This window comes from Patella vulgata, chromosome 8, assembly GCF_932274485.2.
Source record: "Patella vulgata chromosome 8, xgPatVulg1.2, whole genome shotgun sequence".
Classification (NCBI taxonomy): Eukaryota; Metazoa; Mollusca; class Gastropoda; family Patellidae; genus Patella; species Patella vulgata.
In genome coordinates this window covers 9,680,400-9,706,301 of record NC_065886.2, presented here as the reverse complement: position 1 = coordinate 9,706,301, position 25,902 = coordinate 9,680,400, and the positions used below count along the sequence as shown (strand labels likewise).

At 37.1% G+C, this 25,902-nt stretch overlaps 1 long non-coding RNA gene across 2 annotated transcripts; it reads left to right on the top strand.

Annotated features, from left to right (window-relative positions):
• Positions 1-827: 827 nt before the first annotated feature.
• LOC126831017 (uncharacterized) lies at positions 828-25,902 on the top strand. 2 transcript variants are annotated; one of them, XR_008789093.1, is made up of 8 exons: positions 828-984; positions 5,761-6,054; positions 12,711-12,835; positions 13,488-13,695; positions 18,565-18,612; positions 18,777-18,815; positions 23,713-23,786; positions 25,746-25,902. It is a non-coding gene; the product is annotated as an uncharacterized LOC126831017 (long non-coding RNA). The 2 variants fall into 2 exon arrangements; XR_007684090.2 differs by lacking the exons at positions 18,565-18,612; positions 18,777-18,815.

Here is a 25,902-nt window from a genome sequence, read left to right as displayed (position 1 = left end):
CGACCGATGCAATGAGTTCTGTTGGCTGATGTATGTATTCTGACGCAATAGGAGGAAAAACAAAAATTACGCAAAAATACCTTTGGTGGTCATGCACTTTTGAGTTTACTAAAGCGTTACAAACCAGTTTTTAGATGTTCAGACCGTCCTTTAAAATTATTACGAAGATAGTGTACTTAAAAGAAGTAGACAAAACGTCCAGACTGGTATTATCATGCATATATTTTTCAAGTTCAGCATCGCAGGAAACCACCATCGAGTGTGTTTGGGTAAGAGATTTAGAAAAGAAATAAAATTTCTCTTCATTGTTGAGTAATTTCATTAGCCAGAAAGTGTCTCTGACCCTCGGCTAAAGTCCTGGGGTGATAGCCCCCAAGTCCAGAATTGCTTCCAACGGCCCTGTTAATGTATGTAAAATCAAAAGAACTTACAAATGATTTGTATTAGACATATCCATGTTAAACACCGCATCGCCCCCATCATGTTGTTTTATATTTTAACATTTACCACAGCCCACCTACTCCGAGTCTATTGTGTACGATGTAAAACCGCTATAACTTGTTGCCTTACGAAAGACCTACAAAATACTATTTATAATATGCTGTGTATTTATAATATGCTGTGTCGACAAGCTGTATGTTCATATGGCGATTTCGCGTCGGTAATTGATAGTTTTTCAGCTTCACTATTTCTGGATTGTCTTTTTCGTGACATCATTTGGTACATTGTTATAACATATTTATACAAACATATTTATAAAAAAAAACAAAGCAGAGATTTATTTTTTCGGTTAATTTGTTGTTGTCGGAAGAGTTACAAAATACACCTTGGGACTGTATCACGTTACCACTGCATAGCTGTTCAATCCCAGTTTTCGCCTGTCTGTAACTGACAGTGTACTTCAGCTTTACAATACCAGTAATATGAATGTTATATAACTGATTATGGAAGGCGTTTGGGTTGCTTTTTTTGTAATATCCTATGGTAATGTACTATAGATTTTTTTTATTTTGCACTTTACCTGTTATATTTCATGTTTGATATATATTTAAATATACAGTTCCACGATAGTATTTATAGAGTACTAGTGGTCAATAAGCAATAGCATGTTTGGTATATATGGTAAGTAGGGACACCACTTACTATACTAGAAAAATACAGTAGGGTGATACATACTACAAATATTTAACTGTCGTATGGGGAAATGCTACAGATTTGTCAATACAATAGGAATTTCGATAAAGTGGAGTATTATGTAATAGTTTTGAATATGATAGCTTTATGGGAGACCGAAAGTGGCGTCATCGACGAAAATAGAGATAATATATGAGACATCAAAGGAAACGTTTTTGTTCTTCAACCAATTTGAATATGGTTTTCACCCATTTGTAGCTGTTTGTATTTCTCAACTATTATGTTCGGACATTGTGGCCTCTACGAAGAGTAACTTCTTTTTATTTTTGAAGAATTCGAATTGAAACATTCAGAATACATTACAATTGTTTGAATTAAGCCCAAAATCTCAATCAACATTTGAAGATGAAGTCACATTAATAACTTTTTTAATTTTGTCTTTTTTAAAAATATTTGTTAATACGAGTGGTCTATTAACATTTTATAGTAATCTTATAATGTTAAAATTCACCAGAAGTGCCACCATTTTGAATGGTAATACAATCTTCAAAGTCTATCTCGTCCTATTGTTCCTATCCAATTTTCAATTTCGTCATATTTTTGGAAACCATTCATAATTCGCAATCGACGGGTAGGATTAGAATTTTGATATTTGACCTAGAACTTTTGAAATGACTTCATAAAATTGAAGACTTTGAAATAAGGTAAATTGTAAATGACTAACAGTAAATTGAGTCATTCTGTGCATATTCTGAAAGATTTATCAAAATCAGTTTATAAACATAGGTTATGTGCAACACCACCTCTAATATTGGTTATGTTTAATTTAAATGTTAATCAAAATATGTGCTTTGGGCTTCTACAGTATAAATAAGTCATTTGGGTATATAAGTGTTTGTAAATGAATTTTTATAACACGTCTTTTGTTTACATAGTGTCTTCATTGGATACCATTGAAACTATAGCTCTCCTGTAGTGCTGTTTTAAAGGAATACGATTGTCTCATTAATTGGAGATATACAGGTGTCGTTAAGAAAGTGTGAGATTTTTTAAAAATCTAATCTCACTTTTATTTTTCTAAAGAGCCGCGGTGGCTCAGAGAGTAAGGCGCTGACTCCTTAACCAGGGGGTTCCCTACCGGTGTTGACCGAGACACTACCTCGTGGTTTCGTCTTGTCGCCGGTGCATGATGGAGAGCCTGGCAATGAACAATGTTCCGTCGTTCAGATGGAACAAAAATTGCGGTCCCGTGTACACATTGCCGCGCAACAAAAGGAACCCCTGGCTGTTCGAATTCGAAATATGAATTTGCTGAAAATTGCAGTCAAACTGATCCACTCTGAACCGAGAATATAGCGATTGAATATTCGGCATGGTCTTGATCATCATTAATAAACTCGGTATGTTTTTCAAAAACATAGTCTCAATTATCAATTTCATGATTAAATCATGAATGAATGTTGAACAGCAAATCGGATCCTAATCCAGTAAATATCACAGGCTAGCGATGACATCTAGAGTTGATTATGGTCAACTAACCTGACAATCGTCACCTTCATTTTGTCGGGTCAAATTTGTGGACTTGTCCACTTTTCGCCTTCAACTTATTCACAACCCGGCAAGTCGACAAATCGACAAAGTACAATTATTTCGCTTTGTCGTCACCTTCATTTTGTCGGGTCAAATTTGTGGACTTGTCCACTTTTCGCCTTCAACTTATTCACAACCCGGCAAGTCGACAAATCGACAAAGTACAATTATTTCGCTTTGTCGTGTCGTGTCGGAAGGCAAACATTCTTGGGTTAAGCGCGGAAGCCTGTTTCGGCCGTGTCATAACCTGAACGAGTATGGAAGCGTATTTGGGTCACTACTTATTGAGATAATATCGCAACACATCGAACTAAAATATGTCAACTTCATGAGTTATATTACAAAAAATCGACTTAATAAGTCGACTCGGCGCTATAATTCACCTCTAAACGACAAAAACTATGTCGATATGTTTACATCATGCCAATAGTCGATTTGACTCTAAATCAACAAGTCATATTTTAATGCAATATAAAGACTTAATAATGTAGCCGTTTTCAGTTATGTACCACGTGCTTAATTTCATTGCCCGAGATTGCTTATTCATGAAAGTGCAGCCAATGATGGGGTTTAACATCCACTCGACACAAACTAGGTCATTTCGGGACTAACATATGGTTTAATTTTAGGGGTCTTTAGCAGTGGGAGGAAACCGGAGGACCCGGAGAAAACCCACTAGGTTGGACAGGCAACCCTACTCCTTGTCACGTACAACCGGGGATTCGAAACCACGCCAGTTGACTCAATGACAGGCCTTGTATTGCATTAAAATATAACATGTTGATTTAGAGTCAAATCGACTATTGGCATGATGTAAAGATATCAACATAGTTTTTGTCGTTTAGAGGTGAATTTAATGCGTCGAGTCGACTTATTAAGTCGATTTTTTGTAATATAACTCATGAAGTTGACATATTTTAGTTCGATGTGTTGCGATATTATCTCAATAAGTAGTGACCCAAATACGCTTCCATAGAACGAGACGTCAGGGCGAGGTAGCGAGAGTGCGAAAGCGCCAGGGAACAGGACAAGAATGTGAGCTTCCTAAGTTCAATTCCTACGCATGTTCGCTGATTACCAAAAACAACACAATTTGCCCAAACCCATACAAATCTGCAATAATTGACCCACTAATATTCCAGGTCCTTATTTGAACCTTTCTCGTGATAAAACGTTATTTTGTTAATTAGAAACTATATTGTTTTTCTTAGAAATTATATACTTTTTATAAACAAAAACAAACATTTTGGGGACAGACCACGTTTATTTAAACTTCGGCTTAGTTTATCAAGCAAGGTACTTTTCTGCATCAATGAAGACGGGCATACGCTATGCAGCGCAGACTATGAAGTAAATTTTGCCCAGACAGCGGCGATACGGCCTGCTCTTATTTCAAACTCCGTCTAGCGTTCCATTACGTGTACGCGTACACGGGACTATGTACCATCAAAAAGACTAGACAATGTTCCCTTCCATCGCTACACCACTGACAAGGTGATACCAGACCACGGTTATTGTAAACTCCGGCATAGTTTATCAACCATGCTACGTTTCTGCACCAATGCACTGTGCTATGAGGGACATTTTGTACAGACAGCGGCTCCACGGCCTACTCTTATTTAAAATTCCAACTGACAAAGGTTCCATTACGTGCACGCCACCATACACTGGACATTGGTGAAGCCATGCTGGACGCAGAACTTCTGGTTAGAGACCCAGTGATTGCGTGACTCCTAGGTTTTGGCAAAAGTCAAGGAGATTTGAAATTGGGATGTTGCCAAGAAAAGCTTTAGCGTATTCCGTACAAGAAACTTGCCCTTACAGCATCGCAGTCTGATGCGGGATACGAAGATTAAAAAGAATAACATTAAACGATTTTTAAAGAAATCTAGAAACTTCCTAAGAAAAGGGGATTTAAATTTGAAATATTTTGTATAATAGCATAGTGTATTCTCAGTTATGATGGATATCTTGAAAGCATACATTAGAATACATATCAACATTTAAAACTGAATCTCTTCTGAAATATAGACTCCTAATTTTAAAACAAGTATGATATGGGTTGTGAGTTGCAAATGTAACCAAACGATCTTTTCAATCCTTTTGTGTAATATTCGGGTGTGGCAAGCAAAAACAAATGCTGAATAATTACTCCCTCGCCTGGTCGAGATTAAGATTCCATACTAAGGACTTAACCGAAGAATACTCCCTCGCCTCGTCGAGGTTAGGCTTTCATACTAAGGACGTAACCGCGCTGATAAACTTCCGTGGCGACATGTCGCGGCACGACAAAGCGAAACAATTATATGTTGTCGATTTGTGAAGGCGACAAGTCGCGGCACGACAAAGCGAAATAATTGTACTTTATCGGGTTGTCGAAGGCGACAAGTTGACAGAATTGACCCGACAAGTCGACAAACTGAAGGCGACGATCGTCGGGTTAGATTGTCGCATTGTCGGGTTGATTGTGTCGACCTGTCATCTTCACAACCCGAAAAATCGACAAGACGACAAAATACAATTATTTCGACGTGTCGTGTCGCGACTTGTTGCCTTCACAACCCGACAATTCGAGAATGTAGAATGGCCGCTAATTTAGGAAATACACTTGTATTACAGAATAACAAATTTATATTAGTGTTTATAATGAACACTATTCAAACACTGCATCTTAACATGACGGTTATATCATGTATTTACTGTGGCTTATTTTGCTGCAGAAAGCTGGAGAATATTGGGATGTTATAATCAACATATTAAACGATGTATATTTTGATCATTGTTCATTGTCCCACTTGTATGGCAACCGCTTGTTGACATTTCAAAGAAACATATATTTAATAAAAAAAAATGTGATCCTTTGTAAGCTAACTTCTATGGCAGATGATTTTAACGATATAGGAAAGCAAGATAACTTTTGGGAAAATAAAAGAAACCTATAAATAAACTATGAACAAAGCAAACACATAAATACTATTCTAACATGAAAATTCCAGATGTCAACAAAATTAATGATTTCTGATTACTTTATTGCAGTGGTTGTTAATCATGTAGGAAGATCTTTAAATGTTTGCGGACCAAAGAATTCGACGATATCGATGTTCTATGAATATCCAAATCAAGAAGCCGCAGTAACATGGAGGAGAGAAGACGGAAGTGCCCTTTCCGTTGTATCTAGTTCTGGTTGCACTGCATCTTTAAATGATCCTAAATACAATTTTTCTTGTGAAAATGGTAATAGAAAATTTGGGCTACATGTTAACAACCCAGTTGATGGAGAATTGTACTACATTGGAACAATAGACGATAATAGGACTTTTGTAATTCAAGGTAATTCGGTTTTTTAAAGCTCGATCTATGGGATTAAAGCAACACCACATATTAAATGAAGGGACCATGGTAGTTGAGTAAGGCGATATTTAACTGACCAGGCGGTGCTGCTGTTGGTCGAGAAATTTTCGCATGAATGCTCAGCGTGGTTTTCCCCATGTTAGTGGTGCAGATTGGAAGGAATGGCAGTGGATATTAGATAAAACCCCGAGAACCAATGTACACGCTGGCATGAGTCTACAAGAACCATTGCCAGTTGCAAATGACACTGCCTATACACAATATCGCTAACAACATACTGCATGGCGTATACTCAGTCATCATTATCCCGGTCGGTGCAGTTAAGTAGGATGTTATAACCTCATTTCATATTGTATAGCTTCTTGGCATTTGTCATTGATATAACACTCCTGAAAGTACGGGACGTTAAACCCCATTGCATTGCATTTCAGAAGTCCTTTTCTACTTATACTACTGGCGGATACTAGGCATCCATCATTCTAGTAATGGCTAGCTTCATATTTTTATCCCAAAAAACAAGTTGGATTAAAAATAACGAGGCAGTGTCTCCCTAGTTATTCGCCAATAACGTGGCGAGTCATCTCGTTATTCATCGCTTGATCAACAGTCTGGTTTATTTATGGAATTTATACTGCTAGGGAATACTTTGCAATCAATCATTTTGTTGTTGCCTAGTTATCGTTTATAATCAAATCCCGAGAGATACCTGGACACCTTTATATGTGAATCCCAAATAACGAATAGCAACCGGCTCGTTATTCGATGCTTGGGGAGTGAGAGAGAGGAGAGAGAGATAGATAGAGAGAGAGATGGGTTTCACGTCCACTCGACACAAACTATGTCATTTCAGGACTAACACGTGGTTCAATTTTATTTCAATAATTGGCTTGCGCGTAGGGGTCTTTAGCAGTGGGAGGAAAGCGGAGGACCCGGAGAAAACCGACGAGGCTGGACAGGCGACCCTAGCTACTCCTTGTCACGTACAACCGGGGAATCGAAACCACGCAAGTTGACTCAATGGCAGACCTTATGATACAGTGTGCATGTGCTAATCATTCGGACACCCCAACCCCCAGTTGATTCAATGAGACCTTATGATACAACGCGCACCCCTCGTTGCTAGAATACCACTTTGTTTTGTTATTTGGCTAGAAGCCGATTTTCTGTGTTTTATGCTACTGGGGATTACTTGCCATCCATCATTTTAGTGATGACTGGCTTCATATTTCAGCCATCTCATTATTCGTTATTGGTGAACAACGAATAACGAAAAACTATTCAACTTCACACTGCCTGGGTTCAAACCGCGGGAACCCGATAGAGGCTATAGACTTTAACAGATTTTTTTTAATTTCCTAGACCCTTTTCAAATTTGCTCAACATCCAAGTTTTCATTCTGTATAAGCTGCAGTAGAAGCATAGCAACTACGTTGGTTCCTTTCGAAACGGTAGCTGATCGGATCGGACGCTGTCCTCGGATCGTTCCTTTTAAGCTGCAATATGAAAATACCACTCTAGCCCCACCTCTAGAACTCTTACCTTCTATTTTTCACCGTGATTCTTCCTTTTTCACCAAAAGGAATCATTTCTCGCCTTATAGAAATATTCAGCACTATTTTCAAGTAGAAATTTGCGATTAAAGAAACTTGCGGTTTCCGCACTCGTTCAATTGGAGGATTAGTTCAAATGTATTTTGGTTATGTTTTTATAATCTCAACATTCTACTTGAAAATGGTGTTGTATTATTATAAACTCCTAAAGTAACTCGTACTGCGTGGGCGTAGTCCACGCTTCGTGTGGCTATTTTTTTATTCGCTGGCCAACTGTAAATCGCTGAAACGTTTGGGGAATTGTATGAAAATGACCACATAATTGAAAATTTCGGTCAACAATCGTCGCCTTTTTAAAATAATAGGCGGGTCAAACGACGGCTAAATGGTGTCGTACGTAGAACAAATTGCAACAAAAGGTTTTTTGTTTTCTATTGATTCATTATGATGTCCTAAGTAAGGAAAATAAAGTTTACCAAAATCGGAGTCCAAATAAGGACAGGGGGCGTGGTCAAATCCAAGATGGCGGTTGTCGATGAAAAATTGCAAATATCTCTAAAACTATTGAAATTAAGCACCATAAATGTATTGCGGACAGATAGGAAGTCGGTACCAGCGAGTCCAAAAATGGCGACGTTATGTCTCTACGACGTCATGACGTTACTGTGACGTCACAACGGCACATCAAACGTCGCATTTCTTCCAAAATTAGTCCATTTATGCATGTTAACAGTAAAAACGAATGCTGATTCAGAGAAGAGGGTATGCCCATTATGGGTTGATAAACAATAACGTAGAAGGAAGCTAAAAGTATATGAATATTGCTCCATTGCCGAAAGGTGATACTATTACAGTAGCCGTAGGAACACGATTCATTTCAATTGTCGACAAAAATAGCCTACATCAATAAAAAGAAATGAAATGAAATGGGGTGATACATATACGTCCTACTGTTCTGCTCCAATTGGGGAGTTTTGCCGTGCAGTGGCGCAAAGGCACTCTTATATCGAATTCCAACTGCAAAGGGTTCTTTTACTGGAGAAGTGCATTAAAGGTTGAATGGGCGGGGCTGACCAGTTTTGACATTTGGGCCACTCAGAAGTAGGTTAATCCCCAAAATCATCATAAGGATTTATATTTTGACACAGGCGTATTCCAGATGTGTTACAAAAAAAAATTTGTAATGCGACCAGCGCCCCCTGGCAGTGTTCCTAAAAGCATCACTTAAAGAATTACGTTTTGGGGGCCCCGTATATGTGGACAGGCAGGAAGTCAATACCACAGAGTTCAAAAAGATGAAAACTGGTCTACCCGACATTTTACGTTTTGCCACGGGCTCTAGCTGAAAGTCTGTTGGGATGTATTTGTCCTGATGAGCCAGGCTAAGGGTACTAGTCCGGTAGTCAAACACCAGGTTAAGCCTTGCAATGGAAATAAAGCAGGGCCCGTAAGAGAGAGAGGGTGGGGGCAACTGCGACATTTGTCCAGGGTCCCGGAGGTATGCCGCGTAATGATAATGTTTAAAAAAATACATTTGTTGGTATAAAGTAATAAAAAAAACACACTGTTACTTGATCGTAAAGCAGAAGAAAACCGGTAACTTTTCTGAATGTAGGTATCTAGTTCCATGGGGAAGATTAGAATCGGATTCTGTCAGTTCTACTTTTTTGGAAAAATTGGTAAATTTAAAACTATAAATCACCTGCGCCAGCCTTAGTGCCCTGGAGCCGGGCCCGTTCTCGTTCCGTTTGATGACATCGTCATCGTCAGGGTATCCGGGCCAAGTCCGGGTCTGTAGAACGCTACAATGAATGAATGATCGCTCTAGGTCGGCTGACTGGTATTTGATCATTAAGAACGAACCTGAAAGCGAAACTTTTATTTCGTCTTCGTTTCATTAGGTGCTAAAAATCTCGAGGTTTTTCGACATTTTTGCAAATTGGGGACCCTTTTCCCACCAATGTGCTTTAGCAAAGTGACCCCCAGTTACCCCAGATATACGTCAAGTGACGCTGCCTATGTGTCTTTCAAAGCGATTTTCACCTTTTTGGACTCTCTGGTATCGAGTTCCTATCTGTCCACATATAAAGTAATGCTATGGGGACATCGCCAGGGGGTGCTGTTCACATTACCCCGAAAGTTGGTTTTGTAACATATCTCGGGTACATCTACGAAACCGGTGTCAAAATATAAATCTTTCTGATGATTTTTGGGCCAAATGTCAAAATTGATCAGCCCCACCCATTCACCTTTTGATGCAGTACTTCTCCAGTAAAAGACCTCTTGGCGGATGCAATTCGATATACGAGAAGGCTGTTGCGCCATTGCAGGGCAAAATTTCCCTCATAGTACACTAAGGAAGCCAAATCGGAGCAGAACAATAGGATGTATAACCTCATTTCATTTCATTACTTCAACAATTGAAATGAATCCGTGTTCCTGCAGCTACTCTAATAGTATCGCATATCGGTAATCCAGCAGTAGTTCTTTTAGCCCCCTTCTCCGTACTTGTAACATATTGTTCTTCTTTATCAACCCAACATAATGGGGACACACTCTTCTCTGCATCAGCATTCGTTTCTGCTGTTAAGATGCGTAAATGAACTAATTTTGGAAGAAATGCGACGTCTGGTATGCCATTGTGACGTCACAGAAACGTCATGACGTCATAGAGACATAACGTCACAATTTTTGGACTCGCTGATACCGACTTCCTATCTGTCCGCAATACATTTATGGTGTCTAAATCCAATAGCTTTAGAGATATTTGCAATTTTTGATCGACAACCGCCATCTTGGATTTGGCCACGCCCCCTGGCCTTATTTGGAATCCGATTTTGGTCAACTTTCTTTTCCTTACTTAGGACATCATAATGAGTCAATAGAAATCAAAAAACCGTTTGTTGCAATTTGTTCTACGTCAAATGTTAGTTTGACCAGCCTATAAGGTAAAATTGTCACACTTGGTCTAGATAATTGTTGTATCTTCTGGTGGATTTAATAATGAAAATTTTTTGCTTAAGCTAAGTAGAGGATACGGAAGGTGATTGGCCCAAACTTTAGAACACAATCTATAGTAATATTTGTGACTGTCTGTCTGTCTGTTCAGGGTTGGTGGCTACACTAGGGCTGTCCCGATGATCGTATTAAATGGATAGGGGTAGCGCGAACACTGGAGTAACATACATAGGTCTGGTGGCGTTGGACTGCCACCTTTGAAGTTATACCACCTTTGGTTCCGGGCACAATCGTCCAGCGCCCGGTCATCCGCTAGTAAATCCATACTTTGTTCACCACACACAATAATTTGACGGCTAGATGCTTAATAAAAATTTGACTTGATTCGGGTGAACACTAGCCACACTTTAATAATTCTGCTGGATATCATCTTATTCGCAAGTGTACACGAAGCCAAATCTGAAGTCCTGGCCTTGCAGTAGATCATATTATCGGACTTAAGACAAACTAGGAAGCTTCATATATTCATACAATAGTCGAAATAACCCTAATTTCATGGATTATTAAGATGAACAAAGTCTTATCAGTAGCATTAGCTACAATATTGGGCTTTATCGTGTTAGCGTATCTTAGCTTTCTTTATTGAAATGTTAAAATCACATTTACGAATATCACACTATGCACTGGATGATCACCCCAAGGTTCCGGATTTGGGATACATTTATACTTTTCCCACCAACAAGTACGAGCACTGAATAAATCACCGACATAAGAACTGCAACTGTGGTGTTATTGTCGTCTTCATACCAGACAATTTTGCGAACCTACCCATCGAAATCTACTGAAAAAACTAACCCAAGATCTGATACATGCCGACACGGTCTCCACTTTTGGGGATTGTGCGCCTTCCTGTTCCACGGTAACGAAGTGGACCGTGGAATTTAAGCGTGGCAGAGAGAGCGTCGACGATGACCCGCGTGTGCATGTGCTAATCATTCGGACACCCCAACCCCAGTTGATTCAATGAGAGACCATCCACGAAAGCGTTACCCGGGTGCATGATATGGTGGTAGCTGATCGATGATTGATCTCTCGACATATTTCAGTGTTATGAGAGGGTTGAGCATATTATCGTCAACGAGTTAGGAGTGACAACAGTTTCTTCAAGATGGGCGCCAAAACTCTGCAGATCAGAGACGTTGTCAGATTCCCGACGCCCCTTGACAATCCTGATGATTTTGTGGGCCAGACTTGTAACCATGGATGGGAAATATTTCCAAAAATGAAAAAAAAAGGAATTAGCCGGTCGTCATTTTCCTAGTAATGATCACGTCATGTCAGCTGTGAATGTCATTTTCAGGGTAGCCGAAGAAAATTACTTCCTGATCGGCATACAGGTCTTGCAAAATCTTTGGCAAAAGTGTGTACACATCGAAGGGGATTAGGTAACAAAAATGGAAATCATCGACTTTGTACAAGTCTTTCAAGGATATAGGCTTAGAATGTTTCAACCAGCCCTCGTATATCTCGCTATGTAAAATACTTCTGAATGTCAAATATAATATTAGTAAAATTTTAATATTTATAGGCAGCCACCAAGAGTTAATTCGCGATTTTGTGGACACTATCACGGCTTGATCTGAGCTAAAATATACTCACATTGATTATTTAACATTTGAGCAAGAAAACAAACTCACGACAGCAACGGTAGATAATCTTCCAACTTGGATTCAATCTCATTAAAAGATTTCAACAAGAAATCAATGTTGCGTTGGCTTGTGTTGATAATATATCGTCCTCAGTTGGCGCCGAATGTTTCCAAATTACTATTCATATCTTTGAAAATTCGGAACGGAATTTTCGAATTTGCATTCCTGTTTCAAATAAACCATTTTATTGTAGTTTGCAATTATTTAAAACCACTCCTGACAATCGGGGTCCTTTATAATATTTGCCAACGTATTTAGATTAGTGTATGTGAATTCACATTTGTCCATTCTATATCAAAATAGCACACGGTTTTCAAGACGAACGTGAATGGGCAAATAAGCAGGAGCCATTTGACATTTTAGGTAGCCACTGGCATAAGTGAGATTTTTATCCATCGTTATTTTCTTTTTTTTTTAGATAAGGGATCGTTAAGCTTAAGTGCAGATTTGTTTGCATGTAAGTTAAACACTGAAGTACAACTGGTGTGTACGATAACTTGCAGTAAACCAGAACCACAACTTACTTGGAAATTACGTAATACGGTAAAATTCCTTTTTTTTGCCCAGATATCAGAATATGTTGACGATTGATTTGTTTAAGTTATTGTTCAAGGAACACACATGGGTTAGATATAACGAGGTTAGAACCGGGACATACCAACTGTGCGGGGAAATCTGGAATATCTGCACAACATACTACTTATCACGTAAAGTATCGCAATGTTAGTGACTAAATATCACAAGTATTATTCAATAAGATTGTTAGGTTGTAAGCTTGGCATCCTAATACATGTAAGCCCTCAAGGGGGTGGAACAAGGCTGACACCTCGAACTGGAATGCACCTGCAGGTTATATTTCACTTATTTTTACCCAAGAGTTAAACCTTTGAAACGAAAAATGAAGGATCCCGAACAGCACCATTGGAGACTTTAAAAAAAGAAAATGGGGGTGGTACAATTTCCTACGCGTTCTCCATTTTAACCCTAGCCTCTGATTCAAGACTGAATGTTCTTGCAAGTCTCCTTGGAGACACCTGTCAGAGGTATTGCCCTATGGGGATGCGGGAGTAACGCCACAGAAGCAGAATGAATTCATGGTGATTTCTGTATTTTATTTAGAAAAAAATCCAAAGCTGCCATTAATAGAGCGATTTTACTTATGAATTTCGACTTCAACATAATTATATGTTTACAGACTGGAGCGCTACAATATTTATCACGAGGCGAGGAATATGTTAATAATACAGGATGTTCAACTGGATACTTTTCTAAAAGTAGCACTATAACTATATCAAATACAACGGCTCTGGATGGACTAGACGGTTATACAATAAGATGCGAGGTTTCTTATCCTGACTGTGATATACCAACAACACCTGACCATGTTGATGGATCTTGTATGGGTATGGTTTGCAAATTCTTAATAAGCGCCCGCCCGTCGTTCTTATTTGTATCTCTGTAAAGAGTTTTATGTGGATATTATCTGACAATTAAAACTTATTGGGATTGTATAGTTTTATTAATGAGGCCACAAACAGTCACTTCTATTTTATAGCCCACGTCGCGTTTTTAGCTTGTGGTCCCTCTAGAGGTCACACTTATTCAAATATATCACCGTTACACCATAATGTACGTTGAGTTCGAATTTCGTGAAATTGACATAAGTATTTATAACCCGAAGATCTTGGTTCCTTTCTATATTCGCGCATATCGGATCGTAATTTCGTGCACATAAATTGTGTAAAAGTATCTAATACCAAAGCTTTTGATGAAACTTGCAATTTATGTTGGTTCCTTTCGATATGTGCGCATATCGGACCGTAACGTCCAGGATTATAGCCCCTGATTGTACGAAAAATCACGTTTTTAACTTATGGATCCTCTAGAGGTCACAATATTTATTCAGTTTTGAAAAACGTTTAAATGTATTACCGTTACACCCTAATGACGGTTGAGTTCTAATTTTGTGACAATCTGCTCAACAATACGAAGGTTGTGGACCCTCTAGAGGTCACAATTTTTGTCCGATTTTGATGAAACTTAATATATATCTTTTGTCCGATTTTGATGAAACTTAATATATATCATTATATCCCAAAAATCATAGTCCCTTTTGATATTCGCGCCATAACTTCTTGGATTATGGCCCCTGCTTGTTCGAAAAATCGCGTTTTTTTTAGCTTGTTCTCTATGCATCTCTTGCAACATGTGGGCTTATCTTGCCTGACAACTGCTGGTTTCACCTTCACAAAATGCCGCCGCTACTTATGCCACACATCCTGCCCATTATCCCTCCCTGAATGTTTTACCTTTACCGTCTTCTTCGGCACCGTTTGTCAAATATAAACATATTCAGTAGATGTATTCATCTGGTTGCGTTTACTCCGTTATGCTCAAATGAAGTTGATCGGCTCCATAAGGGAAGGACTTTGGCACGTTAAACCTGCAAATTTCAAACTCTGATCCTAAACTACTTGATGGCTTTGGTACATCCCAAACTTAGGCTGTCTATCTACAGCTAGCTCCGGCTGAGAATAGGCCCTAAGCTAATTAACCGACATTTTAATTCCTACATCGATGATTTTAGTCGAAAACACTGAGTATGCTTTTAGAAATTTTTAAAAGTATTTATTTCTCTTCTATTGTCATATTGAATGAAATTAAATATGTTTATTTAGCCGCGGTGTGTATGAAAGATGCAAACTAATCAAAGTCGAATAGTCCTCTAATTATTCAATATGGCGGCGCCAATGAAACATAATTTCACAGAGGCGGTTTTGTTTGCGAAAACAAATTTAGGAGTATCTAACCTTGTTTTGAAAGATAAACAGATTGAAACTCTAAAGACAGTTTACAATGGTAAAGAATTTATTGCAATATTACCCATAGCACATATTATATATCGCTTTTACGCGAGTGTCAGCGACATGGCGTGTTTACATAAAACACTCGTGCTTGGGTTATTTTTACTCTGTTGTCTAAACAAAACGGTGTCTAGTCGATAAGTCCCGCCCCAAAATGATCACGTGAGCGTTTTAAATGGCGGGTAATCAAGGCAGTGTCACATTCTGGGAAGTATGACGTAGATGGGTCGCTGCGTGCAGTATGGGCTTTGGTAGTGCTTATCATGTTTTGTTGTCCGTCGTCTGTTGAAAAAATCAATAAACCTGTGCTTCTAATAAAGGTATACTGTTCAAACTTGGTGTAGATTTCATTAGGTGAATGCCTTGACTGGATGCAATGATGAGTATTTACCGCATAGGCTAAGAGATAAACAATTTGGATCACGATATGTAATCTGTGTGGTTTCAAAACAGCAAGCCTTGACTAAGTACGATAATTAGCTTTTTTTCTGCTCAAGGTAAGCAAAGTGATAAACAATTTGGTAGACATGACAGATCCCTTAGGTGGTGAGTACTCAAATCCCAACAATAGATGGACAGGGGTTGCCTAAAAGGGACACAATTGTGATTTTATAGATTACTTCACCCAAACTACTTGATGTACAAAATTACAAATACTGCTTTGTCCAAATATAGTTGTTCGTCGCCATTGCGGATTTGAATTTCCTTGGACAAAATATCAGTGGTTTTGCAAGTATCTAGCTGCACAGGATCAAAGAATATTCATAGGCAGGCACTTATGCTTTAGTTGTATACAGTAGCGGATTAAAGTGGAGGCGCCGGAGGCGCTAGCCTCCGACCTGAAATAATCTCAAAAAATAAAACTGAAAGACAACACCGAATCCGTGGAGAAAATTTGATACGAACCCCTTGAGGCAGGGCCCAGTTATATTGAATAAGATACAGAAAGCATGTTAGTAAACCCACATGCGCCATAATCTCCGTCACAGAACAAAACTGCTGGTATTATGTCGAAAACTAAGACCAGTTACTGGTTGCCCGTTTAATTTGTATATTCCATAGCGTAACAATAACGTTACAGCCATAAACTTGCTTCGATCTCTGTTAATACTGAACCTAATTTAATCGCAAAATAAGCACGTGATTGATTTAAAATGTTTTATTCAGATAAGATTCATGTTAAATACGTACATTTGTTAAAAAAAATTAAGGATTCAAAAGGCCTATATATTAATTTGTCTCCATATTGATGATTTTAATACAATTACAATATGTACACTCCATATGGAAAATACTTTTAGCAGTATGGTAATAAGTAGCTATTAATCGTGCATGTTAGTAGATTTAATAGCGTTTGTCATTTTTAATGCATTGCCATGTCATACGCATAATTTTCTGAAGACGCACAGGCACCAATAAAGTATATTTGTGAGGGTCATCATAATTTTGTTAATACAATGCTGTTATATCTTGATTACTTGAAATCTACCGAAACTACAATAAATAAGATATAACTAGTATTTAACAATGGCTATTGGCGTATTTTAGATAAATGTATCAATTTGTGGACTGTATAGTTTAAAATCTAACATTGGCAAAACTTGAACAGTGTAACAAAGAGTGTTCCGTATCTTCTATATAGCGAAATGAAAAAGTTGGACTTCCCGTTAAGTGCATGGCTAATTTAAGGTAGTTTGCGTTGTTTTTATTGTGACGCAGTTTAGTATGGATTATTTGAGATTAAGGTTTTCCGGTGTACAAGTATTTAGGTAATGAAGTAGCATCATTAGTTAACTGTTCTTTAACTATTTGTATAAAAGGAGATGATTGTATAAATAAAATAAAACCAAGTACGAACAATCCAAACCATTAGACAAAATTCGAAGTCCTAAAAAAATGGTATAGGCAAAATGGTGTAATCAGCAAATGGACTGTTCACCGTGTACAAAATACACGACAAACAGTGGTAACAGGTGTCAGGAAGAGTAAGCTTACTTTGCCTGGCGCCACACCCGCCATAGCTGCATCCAAACCACAAGACGAAATCTCGGTAAAATAATATGTATAATATGTTCAGTTAAATTATTCAAGTCGTTATTGTAGTATACAGTTCAGAATTCGGCTTTTGGTAAGGGTTAATATCCGAGGATTTGGGAGGAACTAGTAAAGACAAATAACGTGGAGTCATTGTATCGACCATTTTATTGCATATTAAGTGAACCCAGATTTTTTATACGAAAGATTATGAGAGATAGGGCTTAAACGCTACTTTAAACTTAGAAACAAATCAATGGATTTATTTACTTTAAACTTCATACACATTACTACTTAAATAAACTCCTAGATGCCTGTGTTCTTTGTTATTAGTTAGTGCTGTTCCATCAAAGTAAAGATTAATAAGAGTAGGGTTTTGTTTTCTTGAGAAGGTGTAATCTTTGTTGTCCCGCCTCTTTCGAAGAAAGCAGGGGACTATTAAAATTGGTTCGTCTGTCTGTCTGTCCGTACGTCCGTCTGTCCAAAACAATAACTCTCCTTCTAATTGAGCTAGGATGTTCAAACTAATTGTAGGTGTTTATGAAGTCGGTGCCTTGATGGGGTTCGAATATGAGCATTTTCTGCTTAGGTTAAGCATAGATAAGCAATTTGATTGGTTGATGCTTTGGGACACAATAACTTTAGTTCTGAATAAGTGATAGTGATCAAACTTTGTGTATAGTTTCATTACATCAATACCTTGACTAAGTTCGATAATGAACATTTTCTGCTTAGGATAAGCAGAGCGATAAGCAATTAGATTGGAACAAAATAACTATCCTTCTAATTTAGCAACAATTTTTACACTTGGTGTAACTGTTTATTAGGTGAATGTCTTGATGGAGTTCGAAGATGAGTTTTCTGTTAAGGGTAAGCAGCGATAAGCAGTTTGATTAATTGATCCTTTGGACACGATAACTTTAGGTCTAATTAAGTGAGAGTGATGAAACTTGATGTATAGGTTCATCACATCAACAATACCTTGACTAAGTTCGATAATGAGCATTTTCTGCATGAGAGTAAGCAGAGCGATACGCAATTTGAAATACCAAATTTGCTATACTTGTATTGGAAATAACCACCCGATAAATACTTTCGGAACAATACATGTATATCTTTAAAGTTAAAATTCCAATTAATTTTTGACCAATTGCTAAGTTTGCTTTAGGTCTTCAATTAGAAGGAATCGGCGTCGAGTACCGTGTATAGGGACGATTGGGGTTTTAGGGTTATAAAGGGTGATTGATAATGTAATGTTTAAAGATCCTTTCGTCATAATAGTTCTGGTTTTGAGTAAGTTGAACGTTCAGTTGTCTGTATATTCGAAAATATTGCCTTACTTATTTTCATATTATTGTCTATGATATCATTTAGACATTATAACAACGGAAGCCACCACATCAACCAGAAATATACCAAATGGTACGTTTATATGCGTATATTTTTTTTATTTTATAACGAAACAAACTGTATTTATATTTTTAAATATAAACATGACAATTAAAGTAATTCAAACAAGACATTTTAATCCAATTCACAAATTAAAACAGCGTTACCTAAAATTTGGATTCTTTTAACAATTATAGCCGGTACTAACAACTCCATTACCACAACAGCACGACGTGGTAGGTTTTATCTTTCATCAAACCTTGCACTCCAGTTTCACAGCATCGTAATCCCATCCGTTCAGTGATAGTGTTGAAACCCTGTATGCAATTTATATAATATTATCTCATTTTAGCAATTCAATACGGAAGGGTATCGCTGCCAATATTAAATGCTCTGCTACAATGTATTTTCCATTGATTACGTGTAAAAAGTACAATGTACAAAGTATTAATACCGGTAATGATAAAGTCAAAATACCTCTAAGACAAGAGTAAATTTAAAACGTCAAATGATAAGTGTCAAATGACAAATGTTTTGTGGGAAAATACTTTTTTTGACGTGTCTACATTTTACATTTCTCTCATTACATTTTACATTTGCACTCTGCCACGTCCCATTTGTCCTTCACGCTTGGGTAGTTGGGTGACTGAATGGTTAGCACGTGCGTGCTGTAACATGAAGTCTGTCATTGAGTCAACTGGCGTGGTTTCGAATCCCCGGTTGTACGTGACAAGGAGTAGGGTCGCCGGTCCAACTTCGTGGGTTTTCTCCGGGTCCTCCGGTTTCCTCCCACTGCTAAAGACCCCTACGCGCAAACGAATTATGGAAATAAAATTGAACCATATGTTAGTCCCGAAATGACCTAGTTTATGTCGTGTGGACGTTAAACCCCATTTCTCTCTCTCTCTCCCTTCACGCTTTCTACATAGCATCTTTCGCACAGCATCAGCTTTCATATGCAAATGTAGGATATCACGTGACGTATTAAAATATTGGCAGCGATACCCACCATTATTCACATGGTTAACAAATGTTTTGGTATTGAAGTTGCTGATCGTCATTTGCATTATTTGGACAATATCTCCCTTTTCTTGTGCAGAGGATAACCCACGCTAAAATGTACTGAATTTGATTAATTAACACTTAAAATTGACTATTATCACTTATATTGACTATTGATTATTTAACACTTAAATTAAATTGACTATTCAACACTTAAATTGACTATTCGACACTTAAATCTCAAAATATGAGCAATAGTTTATCTCCCGGCGTGGATTGAATTGGATGTACCAGAGGCCCTCCAAAACATATCTGGCTATATATGATTTTTAACGTTAAAGCGGTGAATAATTTTAATATGTCAATCCACAGGTCCGGTTATGTGGTTGTACAACTTCGCTGTTCCACAAGCGGATTAGTTTTACTTTATTATGACGCAGGGGGAAGATAACCCACCTTCTTCTCACGTCAGCAAAGTATGACATCGTGACTATTTTTTTTCTTAGATATACGTGAGCTAAATTGTTTTGTTTTTTTTTATCTTTTTTATTACTCCTTCGTATGTAAATAATTTTTATTTAAATCAACCTGTTCATAATATGTAATAGGTATTGGGCGTTAAATTTGTAATAAACAACAAAAATGTTTGGCATGTATTCACTATAATAACGTTTGCATTGGATGTCGAGTGTTAACACATTTTGAAATCATCATATCTGTGTAAATGCTGAAACCCTTTAGAGATTCAAATTTCAATACATTGTAGTTTGCAAGACATTAACTAAAGATCAAATGACGATCAGAGACTGTAACATATATGTTCGGGTTACATACTTATAAACATGTCGTGAAATGTTTTTAAAATGTTCTTGATATTCTTTTAATGAAAATTTTAATTCGAGTATATGAGATGATTTATTATTAAAAAGTTCATAATATTCAATTGTGCTGTCAGCTAAATGTTTGATCTTCGTACAACTGTTGATAATACCTACATTTTATATATTTAGATGAATATGAGATAATATTGTATGTCTAACTATTCCTACTCCCAGCTTGTCTTGTTAAATGTATTTATTACGGTGTTTTACGTCATTAATGGAGATATCTCAGGTTTCCGAAAATAAATTGGTTTAACAATGCAAATTTAAATAAAATCTGTAATAAATAACCTTTGTGATCTGTTGGGAAATTTTAGCCCTAAATATATAAAGTCGTTTATACATGTGACGCATCTTTTATTTGGTGATAGGTAATTAATGCGTAACATCACACCTAGTCAATCTAACAACTAGGCTTTGATTTTAAAATAAAATTAAAATGTGTTTAGAGCTTCAAATAGTTGTTTAGGACCAGAATAAGCATTCTAAACAATATTAAACCATTCATATATCTCTGATTTCTCCTGGCCTGATATTGTGGTAGATATTGACCAATTTAAGTTGATTATATTATATATGGTTTATACTATTTTTCTTGTTAAAGAGATATAACTGACTCTACTCCAAACCCCAGAACACTACACAACCCACTGCCTTGTCTGCACAAGTATTACAAAATAATAATTATAACAAGCTAAAGCGGGATATTTGCATAATTCATTTATTTGCAGTTATCTACGTTTAAAATTTCATTATAAATTATACATAATTATTTTGTAATGCCCTATCAAGACTTATCAACATATATTCTATCTTTGGCTTTCCTTATCAGCTTCCTGTACGTGTTTTACTGTCAACTAAGTTATGTTGCATTGTGTTTAATTGACAAGCTTGTATTGTTGTATGTGTTGTGTTAAACCCTACTTATGTTCCAACTTACTTGTTTGTTGTTGGCTTTAATCTGTTATCAGTTCACATATTAAAGCATTTTTTATTATTCTTTATAATTAATCGTATTTTATAAACACGTCTGTGTCATTCAGGAACAGGGCAACGCGGATACCCGCTCCTGAAAGAGTAATATGTTATTTTATTTGTGCCCCGTTCACAGCTTCTTAAATATATTTTTTCTTTTGTCGGGAGTGGGGGGGGGGGGTCCTCTGAGCGAATTTCCTGAAAACCGTAGTACGATTGGTCTACTCCTCGGTACCAGTACGCCATCTCTGATATATTATTGAAGAGAAAAATTGAGCTGTATTAAGGAAGTATATCGGGAAGGGGGGGGGGGACTAACGTCCACTATAAATAATCAGGTCATTTCTGGACTAACATGGTACACTTGTATTTCAATTTGCTTGCAGGTATCGACCTTTAGTAGGAAATGAAATGAAATGAAATGGGGTTTAACGTCCCACTGTTCTGGTCCGACTGGGCTAATGGAGACGGGTATACGCCATGCAGTGTGCTGTGAATTGACTTTTGCCCGGATAGCGGGGTGATGGCCTACTCCTTTATCGAATTCCAACTGCCAAGGGATCTTTTACGTACAAGCCAATGTGTGCACGGGACCTCGTTGTTTCGTCCCATCCGAACGAGTAGACAGCTGTCCTGCGCCACTGACAAGGGGAATCACGTTGCCAAAATAATCCTTTTTATGATTGCTTTGTGGTCTTTAGTTTGAACTGAGAGAGAGAGATATAATGTTTTAACAGCTAATTTAAATAGCTTAAATTTTGGCATTTACAATTGATATTCAACTAACTACAACACAAATTATATCTTCTGTCAGGTCATAGAATTAAAGTTATCACTGTGCTTAGATATTTTATGTCTCCCTCCCTTGATAATGCACATCAAGTTATTATACTATAACTTGTCTTTCTGTATTTATATATTTTTATCAGGTTGTCCTATTGTATCAATGGTACAATATTTATTTAAAAATTATTTCAATTAATGGTACGGGCAACGTGCCAATCGCACAGTATTGAAATATTGGACTCGCGTGACGATTCAATTGAAATGCACGTGATGGATAGTGTCTCTATTTTAAGTTTTTTATCGGTTTCGTGCAAGACATTGCGTAATATATTAAAACAATACTCGGACTTACGCCCAAGTGCAGTGTCAATATATTACTAAATGTCTCACTCTCGACCATTAAACCAAGCTTACTCTGATGTCAACGAATTTCATACTAAGGGGGTATGTCGTCACTACTTTTCCGGCGTCCGTCCTTTCTCAGAAAGTTAGCAAAACAATCTTATCCGTATTTCATTTATACAGCAACAAATCAGGAATATTTGTAAGGTGGGCGTAAACTCACTTAATGTATTTTTTCTTTGTATAAAGCAGGGTTCGGATTAACCTGCCATGGGGCCCTTTTAGCAACAGGGAATATTCTGATCATTCAGCCAAACTCAAGCAAATGCAATTTGTATGTCAGTATGGTAGATAGTTAGATTTATTTGGCAAAAACCTATACATATACACCCCCATCCCTTTGTTAAACTCTGCAGTAACATATGACAGACTTATTATATTACAAAATCCTTTTTAGTATAATATTGTAGTGTAATCAGTCCCGGCCTCTTTATCTATGTATAAAACATAACCGTCAGCTAAGCTTAAATTTGGATTGAATTTTAATTTCATCCTTTGACTGCCATTGTGGAATTTTTGAAAACACTGGAGAAACTTTCCATCCAATTGCCGTCGCTCAAGCAGTGATATTTGTAATCTACGGATATTCGACACCTTCTCACACCTGACACACATTAAAATACAGATGTGACCTAACCCTTTTGTGTTGGCGTACCATTATGGTATGGGCAACCTGCCAATCGTACATTATTGTATGCTAAATGAAATATTAGATTCGCGTGACGATTTAGTTGACATGCACATGAAGGGTGTTCTCTGAATTTTAAGTTGTTTAATGGTCTAGAGGAAGACATTACGTAATATATTGAAACAACACCCGGACTAACGTCCTCGTGTAGTATCAATATGTCTCGATATCGACCATTTCAACACATGGCACATAAGGCTGCAAACGAGGTACATGGCATATTCTCCGTCACCTTTAACTCGCAGTAATACAGTAAAATAAAACTGCACGGTGGAGGCACATAAAACTGTAAATTAGACACATGACCTACTCTTCGTCATTGTTTAACAAACTATTAAGAACAACCGTTTAAAGATTGTGTACATAGTAGTTATTGATCATTATCTCTTATTATTACAGACAATGGTGCTGTATGTAGCTACAATTATCTTATTCTCACCACAGTAGCCCTGGTTCTTACAGTCTATAACATGGTTGGTGTTTTAAGTTATTCAGTATGGCATGTCCAATCTGGTTCATTTGTCAAACAGTATGTTTACAAATTAGTTTTGGCGATTTTCCCTTTTCCATGAAAATGATTTGTAAGATTTATTTGGCGACACTTTCCCTATTCTGCGAGGGATATGTGTCGCTCCTTACTCGGGTTCCGTTGTTTAAAGGACAATGTTGGTGTCATTCAATATTTCCTATGTGATAGAACATTCCAAATATTGTTTTAACATAGAAATCTTTGCTACGGTAGATGCGTAACGATGTTGCGCAAAAATAGGGAAACACGAATTATCCTTATATATAACTGAAGTAGAGAGCGATAACAGATACACGGTCGATTTTCAGCTCACTGATAATTCCTTTGAAGACGAAAATGTGTTATATTAGACTGTCGGGGGATATATGTTCGAAACTAACAATTCATAAAAAGAACTGAGTTCAGTAGAAAAAAGAAAGGGAGAAAAATAGAAAAAGTGTGTGAATTCCCTTGTTTTTATTCAATCTCTACCTGCACATTTTAAGCGATAATTATAGTTTTTGGGGTTGTTTGTTTGTGGTAGCCCTATAACTAAACTAAAGTCATATTCCAATCACAAATCGCAACCCGGTATGCGCTCTAAATCGGCAATTAGGCGATCTTATCTGTTATCGCCCTATACTCGTGTGTTCCTTTTTTGCAGCAATTCACGTTTCTTCAAATCTTCATTACGCATCTACCGTGTTATATTTGCATTTCTGCCACAATGTCAGCACTATGAGTATACAGCAAACGTTTCATGGTTAAATTAGCACACTTCGGCTCAAGTATTAATATTGATTTCAATCAATCCAATTCTTAGAAAGTCCGGACTAGCGATAAAGAATATCCCCCCATAGATGAGTAATATACATTATGATGACACTGTTGACTTATGAACCTATGCCTTTTAGTAATGACATCTTTTACCATTAAATCATGTAAGTGGTCATTATTATAGACTAATGTTTAGTATGTATATAAAGTGGTTAGAAATGATACAGTTGTTATTAATTACCAGATGTGCAACTACCTGTAAAAGATATTACCTCTGGTGTAAACGCGTGACTATTTATAACAATAATCACTATTGGATATACACACCGCGACAATAGCTGTGTATATCTTTCAATAGTCATGGTCTTAACACCTTGGTGACAAAACACATACTTAATGACTACTGCCTGATTACTAACACTTTAACTGACTAATAAACATTATTGATATAAAATGACCACTTTGATCAGTGACTGTCGTATTTTTCATTTATAAAGGTTCCTTGTTGTTTAGTCAACCCAATCGACCCAAAATATATATATATGTACATAATATGTCTATGTCTGTGAAAATGTTTATTGTCCTATGTACATATATATGAAAACCTAACCATCCTAATATTTCTCACTAGTCACATTGTAAATTAATGCACCTTGTACACATAACACGTCATTGTCTGCGATATCACCTCGGTGGAAGCGGACGTAAAATACAACTAACACTAACTAACTTTAGTCAACGTTGTCTGCGATATCACCTCGGTGAAAGCGGACGTAAAATACAACTAACTTACACACACTTAGTCAACGATATCTACTTTATAGTCTATGTGACACATTCGAGCACAGAAAACGTGTTGTTTATGAAATTAATCTCGATTAAACCCCAGTCGTTACAAAAGCAGTATTTTTAATATACATGTACATCTGATTTATTCGTTTGTTTTCAACATTTAGACCACAGAAACCAAAATTAATCCACTGAAAAGTAAATGTTTACCAGCTCCACATACTGTATTAGAATTACCCTAAACAAACTTAAAGCACAAGCTTGCCATGCTAACTCAGCAATAACTATTTATATTGAATTTCACTCTTGAATTTCGTCAACAAAAGTCATAAAGGTCTTGTTTTTTTTTCTTCTCTAGATTCTACTACTACCCCAATAGAAAATTCGACTGTGGCACAATTATCCACTATCAGCTCTGATTTATCATCACCCGAGAAGCACGTAGGCTCTGTCCATCAACCAAGAAGCTTGTAGTCAGTTTCTAATCTTTAGAGAATACATAGTGTCAAATCTTC